Source organism: Malania oleifera, chromosome 4 (assembly GCF_029873635.1).
Source record: "Malania oleifera isolate guangnan ecotype guangnan chromosome 4, ASM2987363v1, whole genome shotgun sequence".
NCBI lineage: Eukaryota > Viridiplantae > Streptophyta > Magnoliopsida > Santalales > Ximeniaceae > Malania > Malania oleifera.
The window spans coordinates 119804217-119818509 of record NC_080420.1 but is presented as its reverse complement, the minus strand read 5'-3'; the positions used below and the strand labels follow the sequence as shown (position 1 = coordinate 119818509).

General features: G+C 34.6%; 1 pseudogene; it reads left to right on the top strand.

The window, feature by feature from the left end:
* The first annotated feature begins 11728 nt into the window (after positions 1-11728).
* On the top strand, positions 11729-13275 carry LOC131153972 (xyloglucan endotransglucosylase/hydrolase protein 2-like; annotated as a pseudogene).
* Positions 13276-14293: the final 1018 nt, after the last annotated feature.

Genomic DNA, 14293 nt, shown 5'->3' with positions numbered 1-14293 from the left:
GAACTGAGATGTCATGTAAATACTGTGCAACTCACACCTACATGACTTAAAATACAATTGTATTATCTGAGTTTTCTATTTATCCATACTGTTAAGAATATAATATATCTGTTGTTCTTCTGTAAATCTGTATGTATATAAATAACTGGGAAATATCCTTGGAAATTAGTATGTCATGATTTAACCCCTCATGATAGGGTTGTGCGGCCCATAGGCTGGACTTAACTCTGGTTGGCCTACCACGATAAGTCACCTGAATACTCTACCAATCCTCAGTCCGACCTTTACTACAATCTCTCCAAAGACACAATACTGGTATCTACCTCGTTGATGTGGCCTCCTCAACCCATAATATTAGGGAGATTGCAATCCCTCTATAGGCACAGTTGACGGAATCCACACACTATCTGAGATATGTGGTTGCACTCTGATATGAAAATAACAACGATACCGTGCTCTGCTGATTGAATCTATCTAAAATAATTCATTAGGGATCTGATACTATGTAATACTAATATATATATATATATATATATATATATATATATAATTATCTTACTGTTTCATCATGATTCCAAAGTAACCATGACATTATAAATCTGATCTAAAATGCTGAAATATCTTACTAAAATAACTGTAATATCTGATTGAAATATCTAACTGAATAATCTATAATGTCTTAGTGTTATAGTTTTGGAAATCATGGAATTTTGTAAATGCTGTAAAATATATGTCTGTAAAATATTTGTAAAATATATGTCTGTAACATATATATATATATATACTATAATTTATAATTTTGTAAAATCTGGTACAACATATTTTTGTGCAAAAAAACACTGTAAATCATAGTATTCTGAAAGACTGCATAAATTTTGAATTATCCTAATATTAACTCATGCCACACAACTAAATAAAAATTCCTTAGCTATACTGAAATCTGTATTTTTGATAATAAAGATAATTTATACCCCATATCCCAAAAACACACATACATTACTGATAATATTTCTGAAATTTCTAGCATAACATATTTCCCTTACCTGGCAAACTAAGCTCATCTGCTATTTCTAATTCACACCCATGGTGTTCATAATTCCAAAATCCTGAAATTATACACATATATATTTCCAGTCAATCAACTGAAAACCCAAAATAACTTTCATACTAAAATTTCATGAATTATAAAATGTTCATCATCTTACCTGAATTCCTAGGAACACCCTCTAGGTTCTCGAACCTGCCTGTAGGGATCCCGAAATTATACTCGCGATCACCCTAACCCTGAATTCAATAACCCTAGTTCAATCAATTTAATCTCAAATAAAATACTATTTTAAAATTTCCTAGGTCCATAAACTTCAAATAAACAATTAAACTCCCAAAAATAACCAATTTGTTTAATTCCCTAAATCTCACTCTCACTTTGGAGTGGTGCCTAGGACCCCCCAAATTGAAAATAAGTTCCGACCAAAATGTCGACAATCGAGATTAGGATCTTGTGGTGGTGCCTGATTATTAATTTAATTGAAGATTTTAGGAGAAATTGAGAAAATAGAGGGAGTATACCTTTCCCCAAGAGTTGTGCTTACATCACTCGCATGACAAATCCGCTCCAATAGAAATGTCGGTGGCGGAGATAGGAACCCAATGATATCTTTTGTTTTTCGATCGGCCAAATGTTAGAGAAGAAATTGAGGAGAGAGGGAAGAAGGAACGGAGGAGTGAGACAAGAGCAGGAGAGAGAGAGAGAGAGAGAGAGAGAGAGAGAGAGAGAGAGAGAGAGAGAGAAATGACGAACGCAGAGAGCTTTCTAGGAGGTTTGAGAATCCAATTTCAATTGGATTCAAATGACTTCTAAAAGAAGCTTTACTAAGTACTTCCACCTTGGAAGATGTTTTTTGATTGGGTAGCTCATAAAGATGGGGTTGGAGCTAGTGTAGTGTTTGTTACACAACAAAGACAAGTACTACCATATTATTTTGCACTTAGTGTACTTTGTTCAAACAACATTGCTTCAAACCTTGATTATTGGGTTGTTGATGACTATTAAAATGGAAATTTCATTTGGAGGTTTATGAAGATTTCAAATTAATAATCAATCAGCTTCTCTCATATTATTATGTCAAAAAGGAAGATTTGATTTCATACTGTAGATATGCTTAACAACTTCTGCAGAAATTTGATCAAATAACAATAAAGCATGTCCCAAAAAAGGAAAATAAGCAAGTTGATGCCTTAGCAAATCTCATTACTATTGTTGCTATATTTGAAGAAGAAATTATTATGATGTCTATATGCCAGGGATGGGTATTACCAATATTGATGACCAACAGGAAGAAATAGATTTGATCTTCATTTATGTCATTGACAAGCAAGATTGGTGACAACCAATAATTGATTTCCATTAACATGAAAAGCTTCCAAATGATCGATGACCTCAAATTGAAATTCATCGACAAATAGCAAAGTTTATCTACTATAAAGATAAACTTTATCTTCATTCATTTGATGGATTGTTTCTTCAATGCTTAGGAGAAAAAGAGACTAAAAAAGCATTAAAAAGCATTAAGAAAGGCACATTCAAGGATATTTGGTGCTCACCAATCAAATCTTAATTTGCATTGTAGGATCAAAAGAATGAAATATTATTAGAAAACAATGGTGTGGGACTCCATAGAGTATGCAAAGACTTGTCAACCTTGCCACTATCGTGTTAATTACATACACCAATCGTCAAAGCATTTACATCTCATAGTGGCATCCTGGCCCTTTAAACCTTAGATGCCAATTAATCAATGGCTAATAAATTTCTAGTAATGTGATATAAGAAGGCTTTTTACAAGCTCATTTATAACATTTATTGCTTATGATAAATACTTTTGATCAATTAAGGATAATACTATGAGTATCAAAAAAATTTACAAAGCAATTGCATCCTTTGATTTAGAAATGTATTTATTTATTTTTTTTAAAAAGACTTTTAAATACTTAGTTTAGTCAAACTCAAAGATGGCCCTTGTTGTTTTTTATCCCACATTGGTATAATAGTTCCACATTAGTATAAAAGTTGTTTTGAATTTTTTGTATTATTTGTTCCATATTGGAGAGAAGTGTTTTATGGACTCGAGGTTAAGGCTATATAAAGAGCTCAACTCTTCATTTGTAAAACACACATCAAAGTTGTACTTTGTCAAGAAATAGTGGATTGATCATCGGCGCCCGAGGATGTTGGTAATTCTATACCGAACCTTGTTAATTTCTTGTATTGTTCTTTTGATTATTTTATTATTAGTTTTTGCATTACTTTAGTTTCTTATATATTCAATAGCAATATTTGTAGTATTGGTGTTTGGCACAAGTGGGGTGTCCGACACAACAATTGGCATAAGAGTTAGGTTGAATAGTGTCGATACGGAGTTGTTCCTCTGTTAGGATCCTTGATTCCATATTTGAAGTCTAAGAAAGATCTTGTCTAAGCGAGTGCTCAGAGACCATTGTGGCTCAATCGCTCCCTAGAGGTCGGTCTGGTCAAAGTGAAATTTTATAGGATAAAACAGAGTAAACACAATTGATACGTACTATTCATCTTAGGCCTTTTGCTTTGTTGGTTGCTATTGAATATATAGAAGATGGTAGAAACTAGTGCAGCAGTAGAAGAAACTCTATCCACAAGAACTCCAGCCCCTTCGGCTTCAACATCATCATCAAAGACGATAGCTAATGCTCAATTTGAGGTGGAGAAATTTGATGGTATCAATAATTTTGGTATGTAGCAATATGAGGTGATGGACATCTTATATCAACAAGAACTAGCTATTACTTTGGATGATAAACCAGTAGATATGGGTGACAAAGATTGGGAAAAGATCAATTGCCAGACATGTGGTACGATTCATCTATGTCTCGCTAAAAATCAAAAATATTGTATTATGAGGGAGACATCTGCAAAGAAATTATGGAAGACATTAGGAGATACATTTATAACCAAGAGTCTGGAAAATCGGCTCTATTTGAAAAAGAAATTGTTTCGCTTCTAGTTTCAACTAGGTATTTTGATTAATGACCACATAAATGCTTTCAATAAAATTTTGGCCGATTTGTTAAATTTGGATGAAAAGGTAAAAGATTAGGATAAAGCCATATTGTTACTGAATTCTCTCCCTGATGAGTATGAACATTTGACCACCACTCTATTGTATGGGAAAGATAAAGTTACTTATGACGTTGTTTGTACTGCATTGATTAGTACTTAATGCAGAAAGAATGATCAAAGGGTCCATAAGGAAACAGCAGAAGCACTAACAATAAGGGGATGTTCTCAGAGTCGTAAGCCTGGAAGGAAGAGTAAATCTCATGGGAGACCTACTAAAGATGAATGCGTCTTTTGTCATGAGAGAGGGCATTGGAAGAAAGATTACTCTAAATTACAGTAGAAGAATAAAGGCAAAGCATATTATAATGCAAATATAGCTAATGATGATAGAAGTGAGTCAGATTTTTCTCTTGTTGGAACATCCTCCTCACATTATTTTGGTGAGTGGATTTTGGATTCTAGTTTTTTTTATCACATATGTCCCAATAGGGAATGGTTTTCTAATTTTGAAGATTTAGATGGTGGGTTTGTTTTTATGGGAAATGATAATACTTGTAAAACAACAGGAATATAATCAATACAGTTGAAATGTTAAGATGGAACTATTAAGACCTTAATTGATGTTACGTATGTTCCAAGCCTAAAGAAGAATATGATTTCATTGAGTGCCTTAGAATCTAAAGGGTTCACTATCACTTTGAAAGATGAAACCTTAAAGATTAAATCAGGTGTGCTAGTGGTGATGAAAGGAATAAGGAAAAATAACTTGTATTATTTATAAGGTAGTACAGTTATTGGATCAGCAACTGTTGTTTCTGAGAAAAATGCAGGTTTAGATACAACCAAGTTATGTCATATGCAATTAGAGCACATGCAGGAAAAAAATTTTTGCAACAATTAGCTAAGCGAGGTTTGTTAAAGGGTGCAAAGTTGTGCAAACTTGAATTTTGTGAGCATTGCATTATGGGAAAACAAACTAAAGTGAAATTTGGCACTGCAATCCACTAGACTGAAGGTATTTTAGATTACATCCATGTAGATGTATGGGGGCCCACAAAAACGGCTTCATTGGGTGGTATGCATTATTTTGTTACTTTTGTTGATGAATTTTCCAGAAGAGTTTGGGTGTATTTTATGAAGCATAAAAATGAAGGGTGTGATATTTTCCTTAAGTGGAAAAAATTAGTTGAAACTCAAACTGTCAAAAAGATTAAACGGCTTAGATCAAATAATGGGAGTGAATACATGAGTGACCTGTTTATAAAAGTATGTCATGATGAAGGTATTGCTCGACACTTCACAGTTCGAGATACACCACAGCAGAATGGGGTGGCAGAGCACATGAATCGAACTTTACTAGAGAAAGTTCAATGTATGTTGTCTAATGCTGGGTTAGACAAAAGGTTTTGGGCTGAGGCTGTTAGATATGTGTGTCATCTCATCAATTGTCTACTATCATCTGCAATAGGGGGAAAAACACCCTATGAGGTATGGTCTGGAAAGTCTGCTAGTGATTATGATTCTTTACATGTATTTGGTACTATGACTTATTATCATGTTAAAGAATCTAAGTTGGATCCAAGAGCCAAGAAAGCAATATTCTTGGGGATAAGTGCAAAAGTCAAAGGATACCTTCTTTGGTGTCTAGAGATGAAAAAAAAAAATGATTTTAAGTAGGGATGTGACTTTTGATGAAGTTGCGATGATAAAGAAAACAATACACAATGAGTCATGAGTTGAAGAGAAGACCAATGTTACTCAACAACAGGTGGAGATTGAGACAATTTTGGGAAACCTAGTGAGAAATGATACTACACAAGGTAACTCTCTAGTTACGGTGGGGAATAGTTTATAAGAAGAGGAGATTTCAATTCGAGAATCTTCACACTAATAAGAATCAATTGTTTCTCAAAGGCCAAGACGAGAAATTCGAAAACCTGCTCGGTATACTGATATAGTGGCATATGCACTTCCAGTTGTGGATGACAATGTTCCTTAGACTTTCAAAGATACAATGAGGAACTCTGAATCAAACAAGTGGAAAAAAGCGATGGATGAAGAAATGCAATCTCTTCATTAGAATCATACTTCGGAGCTAGCCTAGCTGCCCAAGGGGAAGAAAGCAATTGGTTGCAAATGGGTTAATGTGAAGAAAGAAGGATTTCCAAATGCAAACAATGTTCGCTTCAAAACTAGATTGGTAGCTACGCACAGAAGGAAGGCATTGATTATAATGAGGTATTTTCTCCAGTTGTTAAGCATTCTTCCATTTCGAATTTTGTTGGCTTTGGTAGCGCAATTTGATCTTGAACTAGTTCAGCTCGATGTAAAAACTGTACTTTTACATGGTGATTTGGAAGAGGAAATCTATATGACTCAGTCAAATGGATTTCAGGTTGCTGGAAAAGAAAATCAGGTATGCAAATTGGGTAAATCGTTATATGGTTTAAAATAGTCTTCAAGAGAGTGGTACAAACGATTTCATCAATTTATGATGGGTCAGAAGTACATCAGAAATAAATATGATCATAGTGTTTATTTTCGCAGACTACAAAATGAATTTTTTATATATTTACTCTTGTATGTTGATTATATGTTGATAGTTTCAAAGAATATGGAAGAAATCAACAAGTTGAAAAGTCAGTTAAATCAGGAGTTTGAGATGAAAGATCTTGGAAAAGCAAAGAAGATACTTGGCATGGAGATTTGCAAAGACATAATGAGAGGAAAAGTTAGTTTGTCTCAGAAACAGTATTTGAAGAAGGTAGTATAGAGTTTTGGCATATCTGAGCAATCAAAACCAGTAAGCACTCCTCTTGCTCCTCATTTCAAACTAGCAGTTTTATCTCCTAAATCAGATGAGGAACGTAAGTATATGTCACAAGTTCCTTATGCAAGTGTTGTTGGTAGTCTGATGTATGCAATGGTTTGTACTAGACCTGATATTTCACAAGCTATTAGTATGGTGAGCAGGTATATGCATGATCTGGGTAAAGGACATTGGTAAGTTATGAAATGGATTTTGAGATATATTATGAATACGATTGATGTTGGTATAGTATTTGAGAAAAATAATACTATTAATCAACGTGTTATTGGATATGTGGATTCTGATTTTACAGGTGATTTGAATAAACATAGATCAACTACTAGATATGTTTTTACATTTACTAATGGTCTAGTCAGTTGGAGGTCTACCTTACAGTCTACTATTGCCTTGTCTACAACAGAAGCAGAGTACATGGCAGCTTTAGAGGCTGTTAAGGAAGCTATTTGGTTATAGGGTTTAATTGAAAATTTGGGAGTTGTTCTGAAGCACATTGTTGTGTTCTGTGATAGCCAGAGTTGTCACACCCCGAACCCCGAAATGGGACCCATGGGTGAAAATGTAACCTAACCTATCCCTGTATCATACAAATCATCACAGATACAGTATACTGGATGAGGGTCCGACTCCGTGGGGTTCCCAAGCACCCTAAACAGATCCAATCATAAACATATATGCAGCGAAAAAAGTCATTCTATATCAACATATGCAGTACCATACCAGAGTCTATACACGAACCAAACACAACTCTATCCAAACATACAAACTGGGTGCCCAAATACAACTCAACATGGCAACCCAAAAAAACTACAGTCCTAGCACTTACCCAAGTGCTAACGCAGTACACCGGTCACTACGCTCCCTACACCAGGACGCTAGTTCCGGTTACTTGAAGGACCTATAAAAATGTACGTACAACAAGGGTGAGACACCTCTCAGTAAGGAAGAACACAGGTTATATCGGTGTGTGGCTTTTGAGTGTTATCATAATGCAACATACACGCAGTTAAATGCAGTCTAGTACTAGTTTACACAGTGCATACACGGACACATACACATGATCAGTAATCTTGGTGTCATCACACCCTTCGGCCCGAAGCTGGTTCGACATTCCGGCGTTGGCCCGTAGCCAACCCGTGAAGCAAGGCACCACCGGCACATGGCTAATCCTCGACTCCCATGGCATCATACTGACGCTAACTGGTGGATCCACACCCTTCGGCCTGATCTTCCAGCATAGGCTCACGCCCTCGGATATAGAGCCGACCACTCTTGCCTATATGGCAAGCCATAAACACACGCCCTCAGATATAGAGCCGGTCACTCTCAGTCCCTAGAATCATTGGAATCGCGGTCCCATAAGCAATTCCGCATATCACACACACATGCATGCTCATATAACCAAACAAACCACACTCATTTGGTAATCTAAATCATGGTTTTCCAAACAAATATAGTTTAAACAAAGTCAAGGCACGACCATCCCAATATCACAATATAAAGCACACATATACTCGATTTTCAACAAAACCTGGGATTCAGCCCATCGCCCCCTTTTTCCCAAAACTGCAATAATGAAAAACCCATAGTTTTCCCCGTTAGATCCCCCCAAATGAGTAGCCAAAACACACACACGACCGTGGACCACAGTTCCACCGAGTCCGATTTCAAAAATAACCAATATAACACAGTTTCCCCTTACCTTTTCCCCAAAAGCAATCCTGAACTCCAAAGCCCCTAAATAGCAAACCGAGTTCCAAAACCTACAAATCATAGTACAGCATATACTCACAAGACTGATACCTACAAAACTACTAGATCAGAATTAAAAACTGAGCCTTACCTCAATTTTTCTCCAAAACCCGAAAACCTCCGAAATGGGATTCCGATCCGTAGAAGTTGTAGAGAATCCTTCCACGATCCTCGTGGTAACTCCGTTTCCTGATTCTAGCAACGATCGGCGAAGAAATCTATAGAGAGAGAGAGAGAGAGAGAGAGAGAGAGAGAGAGAGAGAGAGAGTAGGGAGAGGCTTAGTGAGAGATAAGTTTGAGATTTCTTAATGAAGAAGTAATGAGAATTTCCTTTTATAGCCCATTGACCCGAGGGAATTCGTCGACGAAATGCTGCCTTCATCGACAAATCTTTCACTGGCTTCGTTGACGAATCAGTGGCCTTGTCGACAAATCTGAGAATGCCGATTTTTCTTAGACCCCTTGGCTTCTCCTTGTCGACGAGTCTCTAAATTTTGTCGACGAAATTTGGCTTCGTCAACAAGTTTGCTCTTTTACCAAAATGTCCCTCTATATATATATAAACTCATTATCATGGTTTGGGTTCTTACAAGAGTGCTATTCATTTGGCAAAGAACCAAATCTATCATACACAAACGAAGCACATCGACGTTTGGTTTCATTTTATGAGGGATACTATTGATGGAGGCAAGATACCTTTTCAGAAGATTGTTACGACTGAAAATCCAGCAGATATGTTGATCAAGATTATGACAACAATCAAGTTCAAACATTGTTTGGACTTGATCAATATCCCGCAAGTCTATTTTTTGAAGGTGCCGATGATGCGAAACTCCAGAAAATTTTGGTGATTGAAAAATTTGTTGAATTTATCGTCAAGATAGAGATTTGTTATTTTTTGTCCCACATTAGTAAAATAGTTCCACATTAGTATAAAAAGTTATTTTGAATTTTTTTTATTAATTGTTCCACATTGGAGAGAAGTGTTTTTTGAACTCGAGGTTTAAGCTATATAAAGAGCTCAACTCTTCATTTGTAAAACACACCTCAAAGTTGTACTTTGTCAAGAAGTAGTGGATTGATCGTTGGTGACCAATGACTTAGGTAATTTTATACCGAATCTCGTTAATTTCTTGTCTTGTTCTTTTTACTATTTTATTATTAGTTTCTGCATTGCTTTAGTTTATTAAATATTAAATAGCAATAGTTGTAGTATTGATGTTTAACACAAGTGGGATGCCCGACACAACAACCCTATCCACCCAATTTTAGTTTGAAGCTTTATAAATTGATTAAATTTATAGACGCCAAGTCCAACTTTAACTTTACTTATACACAATATCCCAAGCAACTTCAAAGGGGAAAAAAAATGGTAGGGCATGCTTAATATGATTATCAATTATTACTATTAACTTTTAATTAATAAATCATTTCAAATGATTTTTTTCTCCCTCAATTTCCTTTTTTTATTATTTAACCCTATATTATGAAATGTCTTGATTTTGGATAAAATATAATATAATTGTATTAAAATTTGTTCATATTCACCCAAATTTAAATCTAAAATCTGAAATTCATACTTCCAAACGCAATGTAAGAATATTTAAAAAGGATCAATATCAAAATTTATTAGTAATAGTCATGCAAATAATTAGTTCGTGAATAGTATTAATTAGAGAATTTATTTTTATTTAAAAATTATCGATCTATCAAATACATTAGCAATGATTTTGAATTATGCATGTGAAAATTTAACTTCTTATTTTAAAAAAAAAAAAAAATTCTTCTTATGATTCACATTTTTATTTTAAAAGTCTTAGGCCAAATATGACATACTTGACAAGATAAAGTTAAACTTCTTCTCTCTCTTCCTTATATTTTTCCCTTCATACGTGTGTGCGCGTGCGTGCACGTGTGCTTACCAAAAATTGTTATTGCATTTTGTGGTTTCTTAGGCATGTGTGTGGGTGCGCACGCACGTACCGAAAATTGTTACTGTGGTGTCTTAGGCATATTCAACTTTCATTGGTTCCTTATTAGCTTAGACAATCAAATATACAATAACTGCTACATAAAACTTTCTTATGATCAATACACATGAAGCACATATCTTTTCTAAAATCAAAGTGGATTTTTATAATTCGCAGGTTTCTAAAATATCTTTATCTTATTCATTTAATTATTTATTGAAATATGTAGTTCTTTATTGAAATATTTCTTTAGGACTCATTGAGTTTAGTTTTCTAAACTAAGACTACACAACATTTAAAAAACATTTGTTTATATACAATGCAAATTTAATTTAGAGCAATACAACAGTATAGACACATAAATGCATTCATACGTGTAGATAGACGCACACGTGTGTGTGTGTGTGTGTGTGTGTATAACTTCTCTTTGTTGAAAATTTCACTTGTGAATTTGTCTCATATTGGAAAAATTTAAGTGGATGATGGGTGCTTACATATATGGTTGGACCCAAGACCCAATAGGCTTAAGCTTTTGGGTCAAGTTGGTATTCACTCATGTGTATCAAGTCCACTCATGGGCTCCTCTGGTTTTAACAAGTGGTATCAGAGTCGACGGTTTATAACTTTTGGTGTGGGAGTATGTGACCAAAGTTAAGAAGAATCATCTAAGTTGTCAAGATTGATACAAATTGGGTCAAGATGTGAGAGGTAAGATTGGTTTAAGGTGCCATTTGGAATACAATTTGAGACACATAAGACGGCCCACTTGAACAAACTGTTGGAGAATTTGTCCCATGAGCAAGACGGTTTCCGTTTTAGGGGGAGTAGTTAGAACTCATAAGTGAGTGGGAGATTATTGAGAATTCCACTTGTGAGTTTGTCCCATATTGGAAAATTTTAAGTGGATGATGGGTGCTTATATACATGGTTGGGCCAAGGCCCAATATGCTTAAACTTTTGGGTCAAGTTGGTGTTCACCCATGTATATCAAGCCCACTCATGGGCTCCTCCGGTGCTAACACTCTTGCCAAGGTTTATATATATATATAATCATTTAACTTCTTCATTTTAATGGGTTCTTCGATGGTTGGTCTCATTGCATTACTCCTTGTTGCTACATGTCGTGCAAGTACTACTGATGTCGTTAGCTTTGATCAAAATTACCAAATCATATATGGGAATGATCATATCGCATTCCTTAACAATCAAATGACAGAATTTCAACTCTCATTTGATCAATCTTGAGGTTTATACTCTCTCTCTCTCTCTCTCTCTCTCTCTCTCTCTCTCTCTCTCTCTCTCTCTCTCTCTCTCTCTAACATCTAGTTTTCACTAAATTTAATTGATGACACCTTTTTTATAAGATGATACTAGGTCGTTTGTCTTTAGAATTAAAATTCATATCGTGCCTAATTTGTTGAGCTTTGACCCCATGCAAGCAACACCTCTATATGATGAAACTCAAAATATTAGCAATTTAAGAAAGATGATTAGCTATTAATTTGGCAATCGAGATCTTTTCTGGTGAAGCTACCTATATTAATGAGCCCACAAGAAAGGCTAATATGACTAAACAAAAACTCCTAGATATCAACTAATTAAGTATCACCTTGTGTGGTCTGACTTGTCATATATGCTTAGATATTTTGTTTCGTGCTAATATGGACATAAGTATAGATGTTCAATAGCACAAATTGAGTGAAAACTATGATATCTGGAATTCTTATATATGCGTGATATCCAAGGTTCTGGATTTGGGTCTAAGGAGGGTTACAGCTCTGGATTCTTTCGCATAAGGATGAAGATTCCTGACAAAGATAGCTATGCAATTATTACAACTTTCTACATAAGGGACCATTTCAACCTTTCCTTATGAGTTTTATATATATATATATTTTTTTTAAATTCCCCCATCCTAAAAAAGAAATATGTATACAAACACAAACATTCACATTTTATTAAAAAACTAAAATATGATCCATGGTAGTTGACTTCCCACACAAGCAACCATGACGAGCTTGATTTTGAGTTTTTAGGTAACTGCACAAGACCTTATTCTCTACAAACCAATGTGTATTCCAACGGTATAGGAGAAAAAGAGCAAAGAGTTTTACATTGGTTCGATCCTACAACGGATTTTCATACTTATGAAATTTTTCGAAACGAAAAACAAGTAGTGTAAGTAATAAAATATTTCTTTTTGTCACTTTTTCGTTCTTTCTAGACAAAGAAATACATACACACACACACATGGACGCATTGATTCGATCCTCTTCTTTCTAATCTATTTCAAGCAACTAGAGCAACTAATATACTTTTTCATAAATTTTGAATTTTATTTTAGGTTTTTTGTGGACGGTATTCCAATTAGAGTGTTTAAGAACAATGCTGAGATTGGAGTGAGCTATCCTTCACAGCCAATGCAGATAGTGGGAACTATATGGATGGCGGAATGGGCTTCTAATGGGAAGCCACCAAATTGGGCCGTTGCACCTTTCAAGGCCCAATATCAAGGATTCAACATTGACGGTTGTGAGGCCCCCGGCCCAAACGTCCAGCCTTGTTCTTCTTCCAACTATTGGTGGAATGGGGAGAAGTATTGGAAACTAGAATTAGCAAACAGCATATGAAGCTGTGAGAAGGAACAATTTGATTTGATCTATGACTATTTATTCTCAAGACTATACTAGTTGTAGTAAGTTGGTTACAGTTATATAAGAAATTGTAATGTTATTGTGAAACAAATAATAATGTGAAGCATTTTATGAATTCATAATAAGAAATAAATAATGAATAACTGTTCCAAACTTCATCATGAGAATATCAATTCATTTCTTATTATATATTGAATGAAATAATTAGGAATATATAAGTAATAATGATTCTCTTCATTCGTAAAATTTAAATTATATTCCGTATTATTCCAATAAATAGCTATTCTACCAAACCAAATGAGCTGTAGGTTGATAGACTTTCCACGAGGTTAATGTCTATTCTTTGGGAAGATAGGACCTAACATTTATATATAAAGAGAAAAAAGAAAAATTAATTTTGTGCCTTCATTAATTGCATATTCTTTTATTACAATGTTCATGGGTACACATTATTTGGCTTTTTAAATAGAAAGTACATTGAATGGTTGTGTCACAATCTCATACCGTTTGGCAATGAGCTGTATCAGTATATGTTGCCCCAAAAAAAGAAAAAGAAAAAATACTCTTACTAGAATGAAACCCATCATAGACTCTAATATTAGGTTAACGTTTCTATATTTATTTTACTATATGTATACATGTTGATTGAGCATTGTATTTTTTTTTTTTTTTTTGTATAATTCAGAAACTTCAACCATGATCGCGTCACTTTGAATACTATGATGCGGTATCAAACTTGAGGGGTGAAAGTTGTCTGCTCATTAATACATCCCTGACAATTCACTAGCGCTATCTTAAGGGAGAATTAAACCTGTGACCTTGGGTCACCAAAGTTACAAATCGTTCTTACTACTTAAGTTGGCTTGACTGGACATGTTGATTGAGCATTGTTACGTTACTAAAATACCTCACAACTTATAGACTTTATCGATTAATTTTCTCAACATTTTATTCCAAATTAAATTTATCTTGTTTTTTTTAAAAGAAAATAATA